Here is a 21,812-nt window from a genome sequence, read left to right on the forward strand (position 1 = left end):
AAAAATCACCAAGGGGGTTGGGGCCAGAAAATCATGGGCCCATTAATCTGTTTATCAATCCATCTACTCATTCATTCCACAAAAACACATTGAGCATCTGCCACCAGCCCAATACTGTCATAGACGATGCAGATGAACCAGCAGAGAGAACAGATAACACCCTCTACCTATCCCATTTTGCTTACATTCTATGGGTCCACAGAGGAAAGGAAGTAAACAAGTACATAAACTAGATCATTTCCAAAGGCGATAAAAGCTATGAAGAAAATAACACTGGTAGTGTGTCAGAGAGCAACGGGGGAGGTGACATTTGTGCTTCCGTGCCATTAGCTGAAATAAAAGTCAGCGGCTGTACTGAGGCGGAGGATGGTGAATTTCATGGTAGAGCTGCTGACTCAGATACTAAGATTCACCTCCTGGTGAAAATATTTTAACCTTCTCTCAAACTGTGTATTATATTACTAGAGGCCCAGTGCACGAAATTCATGCACTAGTAGGGTCTCTAGGCCTGGCTGGTGATCAGGGCTGATCAGGTTCTCCCCCTCCCAGCCTCCCTGCATCATCCTTTCCTCACTCTCTCAGCACCCAGCCACAGCTGGTAGTCCGCCATGTTTCCCACCACACCCTGGTAGTCAGTGCATGCCATAGCGATCGATTAAACTCCCTGTCTCCCAGTTGAACTCCTGAGGGGACAATTTGCATATTAGCCTTTTATTATATAGGATTTTCTGGCTCAGAAACATTTGGTGGGTTTCCATTGCCCTCTGGACAAAATCCTAATTATTTTTTATATATTTAAATATATCTTTATTGACTTCAGAGAGGAAGGGAGGGGAAGAGAGAGAGAGAGAGAGAAAGAGAGAGAGAGAGAGAGAAAGAGAGAGAGAGAGAGAAAAACATCAATGATGAGAGAATCATTGATCAGCTGCCTCCTGCACACGCCCTACTGGGAATGGAGCCTGTAACCCAGGCATGCGCCCTGACTGGGAATTGAACGGTGACCTCCTGGTTCATAGGTCAATGTTCAACCACTGAGCCATGCTGGCCAGGCAAAATTCCAGTTTTTTAGCTTGAAATCTAAGGACCTTCACAATCTCACCAGGCCTGTCCATCTGCCTGCTTCTATCTTCACAAGAACCTTCCATTCTGGCCTCAAAGGACTCGTCACCATCCCCACTCAGGTTCTGTCCCTTTGCACCTCCATAATTGGGTCCTAGGAAAGTCTGCTGAGTTCTCTAGTCTACAACTGCCCTGCTCTTTTTGAGGCTCAGGCCTTTTCTCTACTTGCCCATCCTTATGATTGTTTAAATGTCTCATAAGCAAGGACTCAACTCTTCAATAAGAATGTAGTCTCCTTGAGAAAGGAGCTGGCCCCTATGTTGAATTTGCTCTGTACACCTGCCCAGAAACACATTAACCAGCTTTACAGATCAATTATCTTCTTGTATAAAATGAAGAAGGAAAGAGAATGAGAAGAGTTTGGAAAACCAAAGTGTTTCCCATCCAAATTCATGGAGCCGGGAGATGACAGAATTCAGCTGTGGGCAAGTGTTCAGAAGCAATCAACAAGGAATCAAGTCAGTTTGCTAGAAGTTGGAATAAACTCCATCTACCTTGTGCATCTAGGGATGAGTCTGCTTGGCAACGCATGGCCTGAGAGTGGGAATTCCTCCCACCCCTGAATCCACAAGAGGGGCAGAGGCCTGGATTCTGGCCTAGAGTCATCTGTAGCCCCTCTCTCCAAGGCTTCCTTCCTCAGGGTCCAAGGCTGTGTCATCTTTCCTTCTTTTAACCTGTGGGAAAATGGAGCACCTCAGTTTACCCATCTGAAATGCAGGATGATGGGGGATCAGCTGTTCCCTTCCCTTCCCTTCCCTTCCCTTCCCTTCCCTTCCCTTCCCTTCCCTTCCCTTCCCTTCCCTTCCCTTCCCTTCCCTTCCCTTCCCTCTCTCCTTCAGCAACATTTGATACTGGTGCTCAACCTCTGTGCTTTGAGGCCAGGATGCCAGGGAGGGAGGGCAGTGGGAGGTTAGGGGAGGGGCACGTGATCGTCATGACGGGTGTTGGGGAGGAAAGTCAATACCATAAACACGTATTCATCAGGACATTCCTTCTGCGGTGTCTTTCATCTGGGGAATCTGAAAGCCCTGGACAAATGGTAATTAATTTCCACAGCAGCTTCCAGGGAGGATGGGGTGCTGCCTGCCAAAGGCCAGAGGGGCACTTTCCCAACACCCCTCCCCCAACCCTCCCGGCTCACTCCCAGCTACTGCTTGTCCCCAAGGTGGCAATGCCAGGTGATGGCATCCCTGGATGGAGACTGTTTCCTAGGACTTCTCTGCTTAGAAGGCTCCAGAGACTCCTAACTGACCTCCTCCCCCCACCCCTACTCTTTCCCAGAGGATGACTAAGAGTGAACCGGGGCAGGAGTGGGAGCTTTTCCGGCCCCCACAGGCAGGCTGGGGCCAAACAACTAGTTAGTTGACTCAGCGGGAACCACATGGCTCCAAAAATACAAGTGCCTCTGCCCAGTTCCACCTCGCACTCCCTTAGCCCTTTGGACACAATCACCTGCTCCTTCTCCCTCCTCCTCCCCTTACCCCAGGGAAACCACTTGAAGTGATGTTTGCCTTATTTCTAGTTATAGAAGAGTTATAAGCTTAGTATAAAACACATTTAAAATATAGAAAAATATAAAACAGAGAGTTATTTTGTTAATTCCATAATTCCTTCCCTCCCCAAATAACCACTGTTGAAATCTTATTGTATTTAAACATTTATTTGTTCTGCTTTTTGGGTTTTATTTAAAAATTAATACATAATCATGGCAAAAATTATATACTGTATATTATAATACTATATACTAGAGGCCCAGTGCACAGGTTTGTGCACCGGTGGGGGCCATGCCTTGCAATCTGGGACCCCTCGGGGAGATGTTGGATTGCCAGTTTCAGCCTGATTCCCACAGGCCAGGCCACGGGACCCCACCGGTGCATGAATCTGTGGACCAGATCTCTAGTTAAGATCTTTGATTAAAATCTTCCTGCCCTCTCCCCTCCCCCTTCCTCCCTTCCCTCTGAGATTCATCAATTTGTACCATCTTTCCATGCCTGTGTGTTGAGTATCTGCCTCCCCTCCCCATGGTCAGGGCACATCATAGCGCATAGTTGAATGGTTGAATGGTCACTTAGACTTTTCTATATATTATAACATATATTGTTTATTATTTCATATACCTAAAATAGGAGAGGTTGTAAAGTGAAAAGTCAAAGTGCATCCCAACTTTCTATTCCTACCCAAGAGGAAGACACTGTTAGGAGTTTCTTGTGTATCTCCTCAGAATTGCCCATTACACATACAAGCTTGCATATGCACACTCATTTTATATGGCTGAGATCATGCTGAATGAATAATTTAGCTTTTTTTGCTTCACATGAATATATGAGCATTTTCCACTCAGTTAAAAATTACTGGTTAAACAACATTTTTATTGGCTGCCTAATGCTTCGTCCTATTGATATGCCACAGTTTGTTTAATCTTTTCCCTATTGTTCATATTTACTCAAGTGAGTGGCAGGAAGAAGGAAGTGAGTAAGAATGAAGTGTTGGGAGGAAGAAGCAAGCTAAGATGCATTGAGGGCCTACTGTGTGCCAGCCATTTTTACTATTTTCCCAATGGCCCAGTGTCAGAGCTAACACAGTCCCCACACTGCATGTGAGGTTCAGAGAGGTAAAGAAAGAATTTGCTTGTAAGTCAGGGAGACAGGGTTTAAAGGAAGGTTTGTCAACTGCAGAGCCCATAGTTGTTCTATTTTGCCAAGGTGCCTTCGCAAAGTCCCGGGCTTTAAGACATTCCATTGCTTTGCATGGATGAGGAGAGCCCTTCATTCATTTATTCTCTCATTCATCCCAATAGCATTGATGTACCAGGCGTGAGGGATTCAGGGGGAAATGGCCCAGCTCTGTCCTAGAAGTTCAGTTGCATGGGGATGAATATGTAAACAAGCAACCATAACCTCGCGTGGGAGAGGGAGATACAAGGTACCATGGGGGTCAAAGCAAGGGTTCTTCTCCCAGACTCCCAAGGTCAAAGTAGGCTGCCAGGGGTGGAGACTCTGCTGAGTCAGTCTTCTGGCACCAAGCAGGAAGTGCCAGCGAGGCCTGAGCTGCCTCTGCTTCCTGTCCTCCCCAGATCCCATGGCACCGAAGTCACCGGAGGCGCGGGCTGGCTCCTCCCTGACCTGGCTCCTGCCCTTCACAAGACGGCTTGCCCGGCTCCCACGGTGGTAAGGTGGGTGGGGGAACCCTAATTGCTGAGAAAATTTTCAAGACACCGTTTCCTGTTATTTTCTAGAAGTTCAGGAAATGGTTCTCATTCTCTGGGGGAGAGTGGGTCGCACAGGGGATTGGCTCAATGCTTGGGCTCCGATGGCCACATCTGGGTTGCAGTCCTGCTTCCCATTTGCTCTTCACCGATAGCAGTCAGAGCTGTGGGTGACAAGCCAAAGAGATGGGCCCCGGCTGTCTTGAACCAAGAAGGGAGTAAAATGCAATAGAATTGGCAGAGGTTCAGGAGGCAGCAGGCTTAGGAAAGGAGCAGGGATGAAGGCAGCAGTCCTCACGGCCCAGAGCAGCAGGAGGCACCAAACCATCCCTTAGCCCGGAGGATCTAATGAGGATACTGATCCTGTTGCGGCCAACAGCACAGCAAGTGGAATTCTAACCTTCCCGCACACCAACTGTCTGTGCCTTTATCATGTATCTGCATCAGCCAGGGAGCTTGGACAGGGAGGATTTGACCTTGAACCTCAGTGGTGGGAGGTCAGAGGCTTCCTTCCCACACCAGGGCAAGTCCTGCACACTATTCAGGGAGCTTTGGATCCTGGACAGACAAAAACCTCAATGTGCAGGACATGCCCTAACATCTCAGAGCCGTTGTGAAATGGACACGTTAATAACGTCCACCTCACAGGACTGCTATGAGGATTAAAAAAAAAAAAAAAAAAAGCAAGTAAGATTCTTAGCATAGTGCCAGAAACCCAGTAAATGCTCATAGTTTACCATGCTTGTTGTTATCATGATTACTACTGTTATTAGCCACTTTCTTATACAGTAAGATACAAATAGCATTTTAAACATAAAACATATTTTTAAATATAGGCCACGGACGGCATATGAAGTAACATATGCCATAGAAAGATACTGAAAACTTGGAAGAAGAGAGAGAAATCACCTACCACCCACTGAAAACTGCACCGACGTTGTGGTGTTTCCTGCCAATCTGTTTACTATACATTGCTTTTTGGTTCTTTCATTCTTCCTCTTTTTCCTTCCAAACAGCTATCCTGTGTGCACAGTTGTGTACCCTACCTCCCAGCCTTTGCACTTCCTTATGCTATTAAAGACCCTCTGCAATTGTCATCCCTAAGAGCTGCAAAATATCCGGTAGCCGGGAGAGAATCATCGCCCAAGTGTTGTTTCTACTGTCTGGCAGGGGGCAGGGGCGAGGGAGAGGTACGCATTTTATAAAGTGTGAGTGTTTTTCAAAAAACGCTTCTGATTCTGGAATGCTTCTTCAGAACCCCAAATCCGCATCAATTAAGCACTTTGTTCCAAGGAACCTTGTTCAAGGAGCTGATTGGTGAAATCCTCGCAGATCTGATGCAGGTTAGAGGCTTAGCCCTCCAGATGCACCAGGCCACACGGTGTTCTGATGGGGCATTTTCACTGCCACCACAATCCTACCGTCACCTGATGCCGCCAGGCTGCCCACTGTCTTCTCAAGTGCCCAACATGCTCAACTGCAGATCAGACTGGGTGGCGTGTCCCGCCTGGGAAACCTCCTGCCATGGAGAATGGAGAATGCCCCGGCCCTGCCTCTCGTCAGCTTGGGACTTGGATGGTTTTCTTATGCCTCTCAACCTCTTCTAGAAAAGAAAAAGAATCATGTAAAAATTCTCTTAGACAATAAGGTTTTTTTCTTCTGTTTTTAAAAATATATAATTTTGTTGATTTCCGAGAAGAAGGAATAGGGAGAGAGAGATATAAGCATCAATGATAAGAAAGAAAAAATCAATAAAATATTTAAAAAAATAAATAAATAAATAAAGAGCAGAAATTCTGGAGAGAAAAAAAATGATAAGAAAGAATCATTGATGGGCTGCCTCCTGCACACCTCCTACTGGGATCAAGCCGGCAACCTGGGCATGTGCCCTTGACTGGAATAGAACCCCGGACCCTTCAGTCCCACAGGCTGACGCCCTATCCACCGAGTCAAACCGGCTAGGGCTTCTTTCTTTCTTCTTGAAGTGTTTCCTATTCTCCTCTCTGGTGACCAAGCTCTCTGCTGGGAGTGACTAAAATGCCAGAGATGCTGATTATTTGGACTTCCTGGGCAGGCCAGGCACCCTCCGGTGGTGGGGCTTCAGAAGCAACAATAATTAATATTTTGCCGAGTGTGATTCTGATCGCCCAGCCAAGGAGAGGGGCCCACCCTGAGCTGGGAGCCCCACGGGAACTGCCCTGGCTGCATTCCTCCGGCAGGGCGGCGGGGCAGGGCAGCGATTGTGCAATGGGTACCCGCATGCTCCCGGGGAGGAGCCGGCCACAGAGGATGTGCCCCAGCCTGACCAGCTTGGATAGGCCGGAGGGGAGGGCGCTCACCTTTACCCTGCAGTGTCCAGGACGGGGATGCCCACGTGGTCCTGAGTCCATCCCGGGCCTGTCCAGGGTCCCCACTGGGTACCCAGGCTCTGCCCCAGCCACAGTGTGCTAGTGAAGTAACCAGAGTATCTGAGGAGGGCAAAGGGCAATGAAACCATCCTGTGAGATTGTCCAGTACGCTCTGTGCCTTTCACAGATGAGAAAACGGAGGTCTGCAGGGTTAAGGAATATGCCTGGATCACATCATGGCAGAGTCCGGACCTCAGAGCTCTCGATGCCCAGTCTGGTGTCCTTTCCACTTCATTCATTTCTCCATTCATTTATTCAACTATGAGAACTGAGCTCACACTCCTCCAGGAAGTATGCTGGGCTCTGGAAATACACACAAACCGGAAGTAGTGTGAAAAGAGTGGGGCACTTACTGTGAGTACAAAAACCTAAGGAGAGGGTGCCAAAAAACTCAGTGACCAAGAATAAATACTATTTCAATGCAATATTAAAAAATAAAATCAGCGAACAATGGCCCATAGGTCTGCAGCCTGTTTTAGTAAATGAAGTTTTATTAAGATTAAATCCCAGTCCCTCTTTTGAGGAGCCCATAGTTTTATCGGAGGACATAGTCCCCAATGGAGTATTTTTATGAATGTCCTTAGGCAGCAAATAAGGGGTAAGGGGGCGTGTTCAAGACAGGGAAGGAAATGCACAGAAACCCAGCTGAACGACACCACCAGTTTATTGGGGGAAATGACAGCAAAGTTCATTGATGTAGGCAACTCAGGGTCAGGCGCCAGGGGAAGGAGCCAGGTCTCAGAGATCGTGGTAGTGGGGGATGGGGGGTGAGGGATAGGGTGGGGGGTGGGGAGAGGATGCAGAACCCACTAGCCTGAGAATGTCCCCTAAAGATTTTGGACTTTACACCAGGGATCTGGTAACCTACCCTCAGGCTGCCACTGAACTGAGGGAATCAGACACAAACCAGAGGGGACGGGTCTTCCCTCAGAAACATGTTTAAAATCACAATGAATGTGTTTGGATGGTTGTCCTCAGGTGTCTGTCAGATCTTTGCCCCCCTCCAGTCCCTGTCCACCTCTGGGTGCTCTGTGGCCTCATCTGTGACTGAAGCTGTCCACAGCTGCTCCTGCCTTGAGTAAGCTGCTGGGAACCAGGGAAGAATGAAAGCTACTGAGGAGCCCTAGCCGGTTTGGCTCATTGGATAGAACGTCAACTTATGAACTGAAGGGTCCCAGGTTTGAGATATCTATGTGTGTGTGTGTGTGTGTGTGTGTGTGTGTGTGTGCGCGCGCATGCGCGCACACGATTGGTTTCAGAAAGGAAGCGATAGAGGGAGAGAGAATGAAACATCAATGATGAGAGAGAATCATTGACCAGCTGCCTCTTGCATGCCCCCTTCTCGGGATCAAGCCCATAACCTGGGCATATGCCCTTGACTAGAATTGAACCTAGGACCCTTCAGTACACAGTCTGATGCTCTATCCATTGAGCCAAACCAGCTAGGGCAAGGGTACATGCCTGGGTTGCAGGCTTGATCCTCAATAGGAGGCATGCAAGAGTAGCCAATCAATAATTCCCTCTCGTTGTTGATATTACCACCTTTCTTTCTCTCTCCCTTCCTCTTGGAAATCAAAAAATATATATTTTTAAAAATTTGTGGCAAATACACGCACAGAACCCCAATCAAAAGGGATCCAAAGTGGACCACACCAAGATACATCATAATTAAAATTCCAAGAGCAAAAGACAAAGAGAATATTAAAAGCAGCAAGAGAAAAGCAGGTAGTTACCTTTAAAGGAGCACCCATATGATTGTCAGCTGATTTCTCAACAGAAACCATGCAGTCCAGACGGGAATGGCAAGAAATATTCAAGGTGATGAATAACAAGAACCTACAGCCAAAAATACTCTACCCAGCAAAGCTATCACTCAGAATCGAAGGCGAGATAAAGAGCTTCACAAATAAAAAAAAGCTAAAGGAGTTCATCACCGCCAAACCAGAATTATATGAATTGCTGAAGGGGGTTCTTTAGGAAGAGGAAGAAAATAAAGATAAAAACTATGAACAACAAATATGTAACTATCAACAAGTGAATCTAAAAACCAAGGGAATTAAAAAACCTGATGAACAATATTAACTGTTGAATATAACAGAATCAGAGGTACAGAAGGGGAGTGGACTGACAATTCTCGTGGAAAAGAGGAGAGGGGGGTTCGGGAAGAGACTGAACATAAACTGTGCACCTATGGATGAGGACAGTGGCAGGTGGGGAAAGGGCAGAGGGTGGGGTTGGAACCTGGTGGAGGGGAAAAAATGAGGAACTTTTGTAATAATATGAACAATAAAGATTTATTAAAAAAATGTGTGGCAAATAACACAAATGTCAACATTATATATAAAAAAAAAGCTACTGAGGAATTCTAACTTGCTGAGAATATTACAAATGCATATTTAAAAATATTCCAGCTAAATAATCAGAAGAGAACCTGACATAAAATAAATGCTCAAATAAAGAGGGCTGTTACTAATTTTTTTTATTAAAGTACTTTTAGTATTTTTTTTTTTTTTACAAGCTTACAAGTTTGATGATTTGAAGATCCATGTTTGAAGGGCATTGTCCCTTCCCCATATGTTTGTGTTAGATGCTGAGAGTTGCAGAAGCAGTTGCTAGATCAGGATGTTGGCTAATAGCTGAGGGGGAGGGATTAGAGTCCTGGAGGAGGTTTAATCCAGGGAGACTTCCTGGAGTGGGAGAGGCTGAGGGCGGAATTTTAAGGAATCAATGAAAAGATGTATGGAAGCATTCTGAATGACATGGCTTCTGAAAGATGGAACAGTTTTGCCTATGCTCTATGAGAATTAACTGCAAACAAGGCCCCAATGAAAAATGGATGATGAAGAAGGAGGGGACGGGAAAAGAAAGAGGGAAAAGGACTGAAAAGCAGATCTGGGTTCTAGGCACAGCTGTGGCTCTGGTTAGTTATGGGAGACTTTGGGAACATCACTGCCCTTCTTGGCACTTTATAGAGGATTCAGGCTAAGACTTCCACCTCTGAGAATCCCTGATCATAAAAAATATTAATTAATGTTTACTTTTTATTTTTTAAAAAATATATTTTATTAATTTTTTACAAAGAGGAAGGGAGAGGGATAGATAGAAACATCGATGAGAGAGAAACATCAATCAGCTGCCTCCTGCACACCCACTACTGGGGATGTGCCCGCAACCAAGGTACATGCCCTTGACCGGAATTGAACCTGGGTCTTTTCAATTCACAGGCCGACGCTCTATCCTCTGAGCCAAACCGATCTCAGCACTGTTGTTTATTTTTACTTACCTTATACCAGTGGTCGGCAAACTCATTAGTCAACAGAGCCAAATATCAATGGTACAACAATTGAAATTTCTTTTGAGAGCCAAATGTTTTAAACTTAAACTTCTTCTAACGCCACTTCTTCAAAATAGACTCACGTAGGCCGTGGTATTTTGTGGAAGAGCCACACTCAAGGGGCCAAAGAGCCGCATGTGACTCTCGAGCCGCAGTTTGCCGACCACAGCCTTATACCAACTTCTCTCCTAAGTGATAAACATATAACATCTCATTTGATTTTCACAACAACTTGGCTAGTAGACTCTATCATCATTCCCATTATATTGACAAGGAAATAGAGGTTCAGAGAAGTAAGCAGTAAAGTAACTCCAGTAAGCATTTTTCCACCTGGCCGGAAACACTGCAGGAGGCTGCTCTCCTTCCTGGTTTCGCTGCCCAGTTTCTGCGGTGTCACTAGCCTGTAACTTGAACATCCCCCCACCCACCCACGCCCTCACCTCAGCACAGTGACTTTCCCCAAAAGCTGTGTCACTCTTAACAGATGACACTCAGGGAAAAGCTCTGTGGTTGAATCACAGTGACCACTTCCTGTTCCATTCAAGGTCCCCTGTTCTCTGGGGCCCTCACTCTGCCATGCCCTGTTTAGCAATAAGAGCCACGTTATCTATGACTCCCCCCAACCCTCACCCCCCAGGCTGCTGGGAAGGCTTAGTCACCCCCTCCTGTGCCCTCATCTACCAGGCTGAGGGGCTCCAGCCCTATCCCACAGCCCTGCTAGGGAGAGCCTGGGAAGATCTTGGGTGTCCCAGGGCTGGGGAAGGAAACAAAGAGACAATCCCCACCCCTTGAGGCTGGTGACGTAAGGCTGATGGGGACCAGTAGGTGGATGCTCAAACACCAGCCATGAACTCAAGGAGTAGTCACTGACCTCGTGGGCACCCAGGCAGGGGGTATTGTGGTCTCTGTGGACATGGGTCAGTCAGCACACCAAGTAGGAGAGACAAATAAAAGCATTCAGGGCTCCGTGGCTTGGGGGAAAACCCCATTCTCCCCCAGGTGCTCAGAAAGGGCTTCCTGGAAGTTGACAAACTGAAAGGAATGTTGAGTGTGAGACTGGAGGAAGTGCTCAGATGTTTGAAGGGCTCTCTGGAGGAGGAGACTTCCTCTGGGGAAATGCAGACAGCAGAATCTGGGACCATCTGGACCGTTTAAGGTCTTTAGAAGTCTTAAACCTCTAAAGATTATGGCATTTCTTGCCCCCCCCCCCTCCCCCCGGGAATACAAAACAAAGCGATCTAAATCCTAAGAACAAGTATAAGGAGATCCAACAAATTTTGGGCATTTCCCCCCCGCCCCACAATGACCACTTCGGTGCTTTCATTTATTTTTTTATACTAGCAGTTATCAGTGTCCTTTGAAAAACATTGTTATGCTTTCAAGTGCCTCCACTCTGCTGATCCTACCAGCTCTGTTAGGTCAGCCTGTTGGGTAATCCTGCACTGGGAACAGTGCCTGGTGTCATCATAGGGAGGATCTGCCTGACCATTTGTGTTGTGTGGCCACTGAGTAGGCTGCCCCAGGGAGGGAGTTCCTGGTCACTGGCTTGTTCCCACCCAGCCCTCCCCAAGGCTGGAAGTCCCTATGATGGGGATGTGATGTGAGGGAAGGGGGGTCTAAGAAGGGGGTGGGCCACACCCTCTAAAGTCCTTTCCAGCCCAGGGATGATGGTAGGGGGGGAATTTCAAGCAGTTTGGGAGGAAAGCATTCATGAGGCATGCTCCAGGCTAGCGTCACATGCTGTGAGGATGGCCTCTGGGGTCCTGTTAGAGACTTGGAGGAGAGAAATCTCCTTTCCACCAGGAAGGCAAGCTTAGCCCTGCCTTGGAGGCCTTGCACCAGCCTGCAACTAAATCTAGACGACCAGCCATTGACACCAAATGGCACCCATGGTGGATGGGTCAGGACCAAATGGGTGGAAACCGGGGGCATGGGGGCCACCAATCCCAGCATCCTGTGTTCAGTCCTGTTTATTTTATTTTTTTAATATTCTTTTTAAAATTATTATTTTATTATTATTTTTTAATCCTCACTGAGAATATTTTTCCATTGATTTTTAGAGAGAGAGGGAAAGACAGAGAGAAATATCGATGTGAAATTGCATGAGTCCCAACCAGGGTCAGGGCCAGGAGAAGCCTGCATCTGAGGAAGATGCTCTTGAGTGGAATCAAACCTGGGACCCTTCAATCTGCAGTCCAACGCTCTATCCACTGAGCCAAACCTGCTAGGGCTCAGTCCTGTTTACATGTACTTCCTCCCTATGCTCTAGTAGAAGCTCCTTGAAAGCCACAGCTACCTTATTGGTCCTTGTGTCCCTGGTGCTGGCTCCCAGTTGAATTCATTGAATGGAGTCAGGAGAAATGAGATGGCATATTTCTTTTAGGCAGTATATAATAAATGCACATTCTACAGACAATCAATAAATGCCTTCTGATTGCAACTTATTAAAAGGGAACATGGGGAACTGGCTATAGTGTTTGCCTCTGAAAAGGGAGACCGAGGGACTCAGGTCTGGGGATGGAGGGAGGGATTGGTTACTCGATGTCGTTTTTATCATGTGCATTTATTAGTTATATCAACTAAAGTAAAAATGCTGCGTTAAAAAGTTCCCGAAGTGCTTTCAACTGCCACAGAAGATGATTTAACAGGTGTAATTAAGTACTGGGTGTTGTGAGCATGTGACACTCCTTTGAAGAGGCTCTTGACCTTTTATTCAACTTGATTGACTTCCAGTTTACAATTTTCACATAACTGAAGTATTTATTTTCCAGTATAGAGCTGTAGATTTTCCATGAAATGTAACAGGTTAAGCATGGGCTTGTGTATAGAGGGTTTGGCTCAGTGGCTAGACTGAGCCAAACCCTTTAGACTAAAGGGTCCCAGGTTCGATTCTGGTCAAGGGCATGCACCTTGGTTGTGGAATGTGCCCTAGTTGGGGCTTGTGCAGGAGGCAACCAACCAATGTGTCTCTCTCACATTGATATTTCTCTGTCTTTCTCTCTACCACTCTCTCTAAAAATTAATGGAAAAACATCTTCTGGTGAGTACTAAAACAAACGTGGGCTTGTGATAGGGCAGCAAACACACTTTCCCCAAGAGAGGAGTCAGAAAAATAAGTGTTTCATTTTGAATTCTCACTTACAGTCACCACCAAAGTGACCAGGAGTCACTGGCAAAAGATTACCTTGTATTCACATTTTTTTTTTTTTTAAAGAAAGTGAGTCAAAATACTAAAATTGGCTATTCCAGACAAGCCTTACACCTAGAGAATAAACCGCTGGGCCCAGTGAATTCTAAATTCAGCAGGCTTTCTGAAGGTCTACAGCGTAGACGTCACTGACACCAAGAAGCCTGCGATCATTCACAAAAGCAGGGGATTTCCACTTCGAGGACCAATGTTGGGCCACCGAGCCTCTCCCTGACTCCACGGCAAACCCACATTTCCTCTGTCATCGGTGTCAACATCAGGGGCGTCACTGAAGCTCTCTGGACCTCAGTTTCCTCAAGTCAATAGAAATTAAAATTCTACATTTTGTTCTGTATTCTGATTGTGATGCTAGTTATAGGAATCTATACATATTAAAGTGCAAAGAAGAAAAAAGTCAATTTTACTGTATAATAATTTAAAAACAAATTTTAAATCCTATACTTTTTGAACCATATATATATATTGATTTCAGAGAGGAAGGAAGAGGGGGAGAAACATCAATGATGAGAGCATCATTGATTGGCTGCTTCCTGCACGCCCCCTACTGGGGATTAAGCCCACAACTTTGGCATTGTGGGTTTGTGGGGCATGCAGAAGGTAGCTGATTAATGATTCTCTATCATCATTGATGTTTCTATCTCTTTCTCTCTCCCTTTCTCTCTGAAATATATAAAAATAATAATAATTTTTAAAAACCAGTATGGAGTTTCCTCAAAAAATGATGCAACGATTCCTCTTCTGGGAATATATCAAAAGAAACTAATTCAAAAGAATATATGTGCCCCTATGTTCATTACAGCGTTTATTTGTAGTAGCCAAGATTTGGAAGCAGCCCAAATGCCCATCAGTACATGAGTGGATTAAAAAAAGCTGTGGTACATTTACACAATGGAATACTACTGGGTCATAAAAAGAAGTAAATGGTACCTTTTGCATCAGCATGGATGGACCAAGAGAGACTTATGCTAAGAAAAATAAGCCAGTCAGAGAAAGACAAGTATGTACCATATAATTTCACTCATATGTGGAGTGTAATGAACAAAATTAACTAACAAACAAAATAGAAAGAGAGAACAGACTGACAACTGTCAGAGGGAAGGGGGCTGGTGGGGGTGGGGTGGGTATAAAAGGTGAAGGGATTAAGGGGAGAAAAAACTTCATAGACATAGAAAAAAAAAATCCTATGTTTTTAGTAAGAAGCTCTTTTCCTGGCATCCTTTTTACCTGTTTATTCTCTCTAGTATCCAGTACAAGATTTAGCTCACAGCAGACATTCAACAAGCCATATATTTGTCGAATGAATGAGTGAACGAACGAATGAATGAATGACTATCAGAAAGAATAGAATACCGATCCCAGGAAGGCCCTCAGTAGTTCTTTCTGTCACCTTTCCTTTAGTCATTTCAGACAAACAGGACATAGTTAGTGCAGGTCTTCAGAAAACACTAACAGTTTGCTCACTTCTCTGCCACTTGGGCAATGTTTGATCTAAGAGGAGAGAAAAGGCAGCCGCTGGCAGTGAGTGTGACCTGGCTGGTTTCCTGTAACCATGGATACATTCTATAAGGACTGAATGTCTTCTCCAGCCATGCACTGTGCTAACTACGTGGTATGGAAATCAAGTGCATTTAGACGCATTCCTCTCCTCTCAACCTGGACGATGGAAACAGCGTTTATCTCAGTGCCCTGCCTGGGTCAGCATGTGCTGGAGGATCACCCGGCTTCTGGTACTTACAGAAGCCACAGCTTCAGTTAAGTAACCCACTGGGAGCTAGAGAGGAGGAGGCCGGGCAGGAAACCAGACAGGGTAGCCAGAGCATGCCAGCATGGATCCTGGGCCTTGATCCTCCAGCTCCCCCAGCCCTAATCATGTCTGGAGGGACCAATTTATCCTAAGTAATTAACAAGAGTGGGGATAATACCACAGGAAATGAATGTATTCGTTTACAAGGCAAGTCCTTGAGTCCAGTAGCAGCAGCAGTATTGTTCCCTCCTGAGGATAAGACAGGCCAAGGCTCTCACATAAGCAGAAGGCTGCTCAGAATGTACAAGGAGCACAGAGGGACCGGGGAATTCTTTAAAGGGAGGTAAGTGATGTTGAAGTACAAATGAGATAATATATGGGAAGATCCAGGCATAAACTGGATATCATCACCCAGCACTATTTTTTTAAAATATATTTTTATTGATTTCAGAGAGGAAGGAGAGGAAGAGAGAGAGAGAAACATCAATGATGAGAATAACCAATCAGCTGCCCCTTGCACCCCCTGACAGGAATGAGTCCGAAACCCGGGCACATGCCCTGACTGAGAATCGAACTGTGACCTCCAAGTTCATAGGTTGATGCTCAACCATTGTGCCACACCAGCTGGGCTGAACTATTTTTTTTTTTTTAATGGATAACTTCCATTTGCAAAGATAATGCATGTCAATTAGTGACTATGGAAAACATTAATACACCAAAAGGAAAAAATTAAAACCGCCTCTCATTCTATCATCCAAAGGGAAGTGTTGGTAGTACTATAATAATTGTCCTGCCAGGTTTTTTTTATTAAAAATTATTTTTCTTTATTTTCAGAGAGGAAGGAAGAGGGAGAGACAGAAACATTAATGATGAGAGAAAATTATTGATCAGCTGCCTGCTGCATGCCCCACACTGGGGATCAAGCCCGCAACCTGAGCATGTGTCCTTGACCGGAATCGAACCTGGGACCCTTCAATCCACAGGCTGACGTTCTTTCTGTTGAGCCAAACCAGGTAGGGCATGTGTATTATTATTTTTTTAAAGCAAAAATGGAATCCTACTACCATGTGGTCTTACACCTACTCTTTTCACTTCTGAGTATTCACATCATCTGGTGTCTTTAAATTGTCTTCTACAGCATCATTTTATAAAAAATGTGTGGCATAGTGCCCTACCATATGGCCAAACCATCATTTATTCAACAAATCTCATACTGTTGGGCATTTTCACTGTTATAAACCGTGCTGAAGCGAATGTCCTTTATTTCTCCCCTATATTGAGTTTCCTAAAGGAGAATTGTTGGTCCATACTGACAAACAACTTTGCCAAACCTTCTTTCCAGTTTATGTGCCCATCTGCCACGTCCAACAATGCTGGTGATCTTAACGGCAGGTCAACCCTAGGTTTTGTTCCTTTTTTTCTCTCTCCAGCAGCTGTAACCTGATCGCTTTCTCTCCTCCACTCTAGAAATATTTCTGTCCAGATACATAAATTTGACCTCCTAGCCTCTCAAGGCCTTTTCTTCCCTGTCTTGTTCTGGAAACACAAGCTCTATTATCTCCTGCCGATTTTTCACCCCAGCTACCACGTCTTGTCTCCCCGAGGAACCATGATAATTAGTTAGATGGCTGTTTATCTGCTGTTAGTTACAGGTCCCAAATCTCATCAGCCTTGTTCACAAATCTCATCTGGGGCGAGTTCTTTCCTGAGAAGATTGCCACAGAGAATGCCATTCATTTTCTGTTGACACTCCTGGCTTCCACTTCCGAGAGGGAGGCTCTGGCTTTGTCTCTGAAGGCAGGGGTGGGGAAGAGGGTATTTTATCAAAGCTGAAAGTAGCAAATTGGGTTCCAGGGACAAATAGCAGGAAATGAGGGTTCAGATCAAAGGAAGGGCACCCTTGGGGGGAAGGGGAATGGAGAGAGCAGAGGCCCTTGTTCACATGTGCATTCCTTGGCTCTGGCCCACATCACTCCAACCTCTGCTTCTCTGCCTCTCCTGTCTCATTTGCCTTACAATGATCCCTGTGACTACATTAGGCCCACCCAAATAATTCAGGATAATCTCCACACCTCCAAATTCTTCGTTTAACCAAGCTGGCACCTTTTGCCAGGTAATCATAGGTTGTGAGGATTAGGACTTGGACATATTTGGGATCATGATTCTGTCCATCTCACCTGGGCAAGCCACTTTTCCTCTCTGGCCTGATTTTCTCACCTACAAATTGTGAGTCTTTGGCAACAAAAACTCTCCAGGGTCCCTTTGTGGTTTGGCTGGTGGAAACATTTTAAAATGTGAAAGGACTGACGTGTAGGAACTGCATTGAAATTCTCCTTCGTTTCCCTCATTCTTTCTCTGGGAGTCGGCAGTCTGCCCCAAATGCTACTGATGCCCTTTGTACTTATATTTCTATTCTTTGGACAAGTCTACACAAGTCCTCGCTATGGGGAGTGGTAACCTCTATTTTATAGGGGCATAGAGAGGTGAGTAACTTACACAAGATCACAGAGTAGCAGCGTTGAGGTCAAACCTCGGATGTCTGACCGTCAGGCCTGTACTCTTAACCACAGGCGGCCCAGCCTCTCCTCAAAACCCTTTACCCAGTCATACAGCCATTGCTTAAATCTCCTCTAGACTGGGAGCGCAGGAGCCTTGTCTAATTCTGTGAATCTTGGCTTTGATATCAGCCTGACACACAAATAAATGAAAAATAAATGAAAAATGAATGAATGAATGAGAGTCATGGTTGCAGGACATAATAATAAACATTTATGGGACACTTCAAACAAGTGTGAGCGCTGTAAGGCAGGTACTATTACTCTCATTTTACAGACAAGTAAACTGCAGCAGAAAGAGGACTAGTGACTTGCCCAAGGTCAAGAACTGGATTTGAGCTGAGATCTGCTTGACTTTCACATTTGGATCATGAAGGTCAGCATGAACTCCCTGAGTCCTGGGTGTTTACCCTTAGCGGGGTATCTCAGTTGGTTAGAACACTGCCCCCATGCGCCAAGGTTTTGGGTTCAATCCCTGTCAAGGCATGTGCCAGAATCAATGAATGAATGCATGGGTAAGTGGAACAACAATTGATGTTTCTCTATCTCCCTTCCTCTCTAAAATCAATAAATAAAATAAAAAATATTAAATAAATTTGGGACCATGTATGACTCTAGACAACCAAAGAGAAGGAAAGAAACAAAGGAACATTTTACTGAGCAACTACCATATGCCAGGGCCTTGGTGTCAGGTCAGGAAACTAAGGTTAAGAGAGATTACTGGTAGATCCAGGATTCACAACTAGGTCTAACTCCAAAATTCACAATCTTTCCACTATCGATAGCCCTCTGGGCCTCAGTTCTGTCATCGTGGAATGAAGGAGTTAGGTGAGGTGATCTCTGTGCTCCAATTCTGCTTAGTTTTTAAAAGCCAGCATTAGTTGTGTGCTTATTGCATGTCAGGCACTGTGCTAATGTCACATGCATTATGTAATTTCATCCTCACAACACTTTTTGAGGTGCTCCTATTATTATTTCCACTTTAGAAATGGGAAAACTGGGGCTCAGACATACAGATTTTGTCCAAGGTTATATGGCTACCAGGAAGCCCAGCCTGAGTTTTAACTTAGGCTTGTTTGATTCGTAAGCCAAGCTCTTACAGCAGACTTAACCTTTGGAGTGAGAACATCCTGTGTTCCTACAGGATCGGAACAAGGCTGGAGTCGACGTGGGATGAGTTCCTCCGTGCGTGGGCCCCTCTTCCTTGGGATTTCAAAGACTCACTTCAGTCAAGTTCTGTTGGAGTCAAAAGGTGACATCCTTCCGTGGACCATTGGCCAAGGCTCAGAGCCCGGCCCTGGCACCTCCAGGGCTTGGCTGTTGTCTTTGATCTTGTTGTCAAGGCAACCCTGGCTGGCTCTGTGGCTCTGTAGTTACTCTCCCTCTTGCTTTCTTGTCATCCCCACTTTTCAGACAACACACGAGAGATGGTAGATCCAAGTGGCCCTCTTGTCAATGTTTGAAGACAATGCTGACCTGAATTAAAAGGTTTCCAGGATCTCCAGGGCCTCAAACAGAAAAAAATCATATTCTCTAAACATTTTGAGAGCAGAAGCTGTCTGTCTCTTCACAGCTGCGCCCCACCTAGAGCCTTCCACAGTGGCTGGAGGAAAGCACGTGCGCAGTAAACGTTGAATGGATAAAAAGGGGCTCTAAAGGAATCAGCCAGAAAACAGATTTGTAGTAGCCCTCAGAAAAAAGTACACGTGTGTGTATACATGTGTGTGTCATGTGCCCCAAAGTAAAAACTCAACTATCCTTGTGATGTGCTATCTATCTCCACTCTTTTCTACATCTGTGACCTGGAGCTGTCACTGTATACCGTTCCTGCACAGCCCCCCTGGGAGTTTTGGTCTGAAGAATTTTTTCTTTCTCTTCCCATCTCATTCATTCTTCCCTCCTCTTCCTCCTCCTCCTCTTCCTCCTCCTGCTTCTTCCCTTCTTCCTCCTCCTCCTCCTCCTCCTCCTCCTCCTCCTCTTCTTCTTCCTCCTCCTCTTCTTCTTCTTCTTCTTCTTCTTCTTCTTCTTCTCCTTCTTCTTCTTCTTCTTCTTCTCAATCTCTCTCTCTTCCTCCCTACCTCCTCTCTCTCCTCTATCCCTATATCTATCTTACACATAATACAAAATTCACCATTTTAATCATTTTAAGATGTACAGTTCAGTCATGTTATGTACTAGTATATTCACACTGCCATGCAACCAATCTCCAGAACTCTTTTCATCTTGCAAAACTGACTCTGGCTTGTGTTGTCTCATTTTCATGGACTATCTGGGATTTTAGCTACAAATATATAGACAGTGGGTTTCAAACTCTTTAGTGAGTTTCAATGTGGTCAGGACAGTATTGGTGCTCAGTACATGTCCACTGGTTAATTGATTTGGCTCTGTTTAATTTTTTCCTGCATGCTACAATTTCTTGGTTTAAGGGCAAGTTTAGTTTTATGATGCACCTGACAACTATAAGTACTTCTCGACTGCCCTCTCATGGAAAGATGAAGAAGTGAAACTCAGAGCAATGTTCGTCTTTTATGCTGGAATAAAATGGCCCCCTTTTTTTCCTAACTTCTGGACTTCACACCATCCAAAATTGTGATTGATTCAAAGTTGTCAGTTTATCCTCACCTTATAGATGAAATTGACATATAGAACAGTGGTGCATGACCAATTTAAAACATTTAAAAAATATTTTATTAATTTTTACAGAGAGGAAGAGAGAGGGATAGTTAGAAACATCGATGAGAGAGAATCATCAATCAGCTGCCTCTTGCACACCCCCTCCTGGGGATGTGCCCGCAACCAAGGTACATGCCCTTGACTGGAAACGAACCCGGGACCTTTAAGTCTGCAGGCCGACGCTCTATCCACTGAGCCAAATTGGTTTCGGCAATTTAAAACATTTTTTAAATCTGTTGCAAACCAATCCATTTGTAAAATATGATAAAAACAAATCCATAGATACATTACATTTAAAAACAAAGACATACAAAACAGAAATCTAATTTTTATTATCAGATTCAACAGACAACATTACATTCCAACAAAAATAATCAGAACAAACACAACAGGGAAAAAATAACATAATTGCAAAATCTGTATGTGTTGTTCATTGAATGTGCATACTATAGGTGATTAATACAGAGAATTGCTTCTATGCTAATAACGTTTGTTGTTCTGCAATCGTAACTAGACAACAAATTCTAAGTGAAAGATAGTGTTTCCTCACTTTGAATGAACACCATATTTATTAACAGGAAGGTTTTTTAATAGACAAATGTACATGTATGACTTGTTAGCCTAATCCAGGCAGAATGGAACAGAATACTACTCAGAAGGTAGGTACAATGTAATTTCATCTTCAATGCCTATAGAAACTGTTTCTATTGTATGTCTTGCTTTAATAAGAACTGTGGAGGAGAAGCCAGCTCACAGAGGTTTGTTGATGGAATAGAAGAAGAAATTTTATTTTATTTATTGTTTTAATAGAAATTATTTTTTTCTTTTAAAATATATTTTTCTTTTAAAATATATTTTTATTGATTTCAGAGAGGATGGGAGAGGGAGAGCAATACTCTTCAGTGATGAGAGAGAATAATTGATTAGCTGCCTCCTGCACGCCCCCTGCTGGGGATTGAGCCTGCAACTTGAGCATGTACCCTTTATCAAACCCTTCAGTCCACAGGCCACGCTCAATCCACTGAGCCAAAATGGCTAGGGCTGAAGAAGAAATTTTAAAGCATTTTCAGCAAGCTCAGGATTTTCATGCTTTACTTGAATCCAATGTGAAGCAAATGATTCTAATTTTCAAAATTCATCTTCAATTCTCTATCAATATTGTCTTTTCTACCAACTTATCCTATTAGGGTATATAAATCAAATCATCTTTCAATTAAAGTAATGGTTTCTGGATCTGTGAATTTCCCATGCATAGATCCTTTTTTGATAGAAATAAAATGTAAACAGTTCGGTCAAATCTGTAAGGCATTTGGCCATAACGTTTCACAGATGTGCAATATCAAGATGATCAAGTACTTTATAGAAAATTGTTAAATTATGAAACATTATCACAATCTATGAAAATTCTGTTCTTTTAAGCTTCTAACTCCATTTTGCTCTTCAATCTTATCTGCATTGAAAATCATGTTGTATTCTTTCCTTGCTTAGAAGTAGAAAGAACATAAAAAAAATGCCCAAAAAATGCCTGGCCAGTGTGGCTTAGTGGTTGAGCATTGACCCATGAAC

General features: G+C 44.4%; 1 long non-coding RNA gene across 1 annotated transcript; it reads left to right on the plus strand.

Moving 5' to 3' along the window:
* Window positions 1-1,046: 1,046 nt before the first annotated feature.
* LOC118719477 lies at window positions 1,047-20,876 on the plus strand. Its single transcript, XR_004988159.2, has 3 exons — window positions 1,047-1,060; window positions 19,896-19,902; window positions 20,565-20,876. It is a non-coding gene; the product is annotated as an uncharacterized LOC118719477 (long non-coding RNA).
* Window positions 20,877-21,812: the final 936 nt, after the last annotated feature.

Source organism: Pipistrellus kuhlii, unplaced genomic scaffold, assembly GCF_014108245.1.
Source record: "Pipistrellus kuhlii isolate mPipKuh1 unplaced genomic scaffold, mPipKuh1.p scaffold_m20_p_15, whole genome shotgun sequence".
NCBI classification, from domain to species: Eukaryota; Metazoa; Chordata; class Mammalia; order Chiroptera; family Vespertilionidae; genus Pipistrellus; species Pipistrellus kuhlii.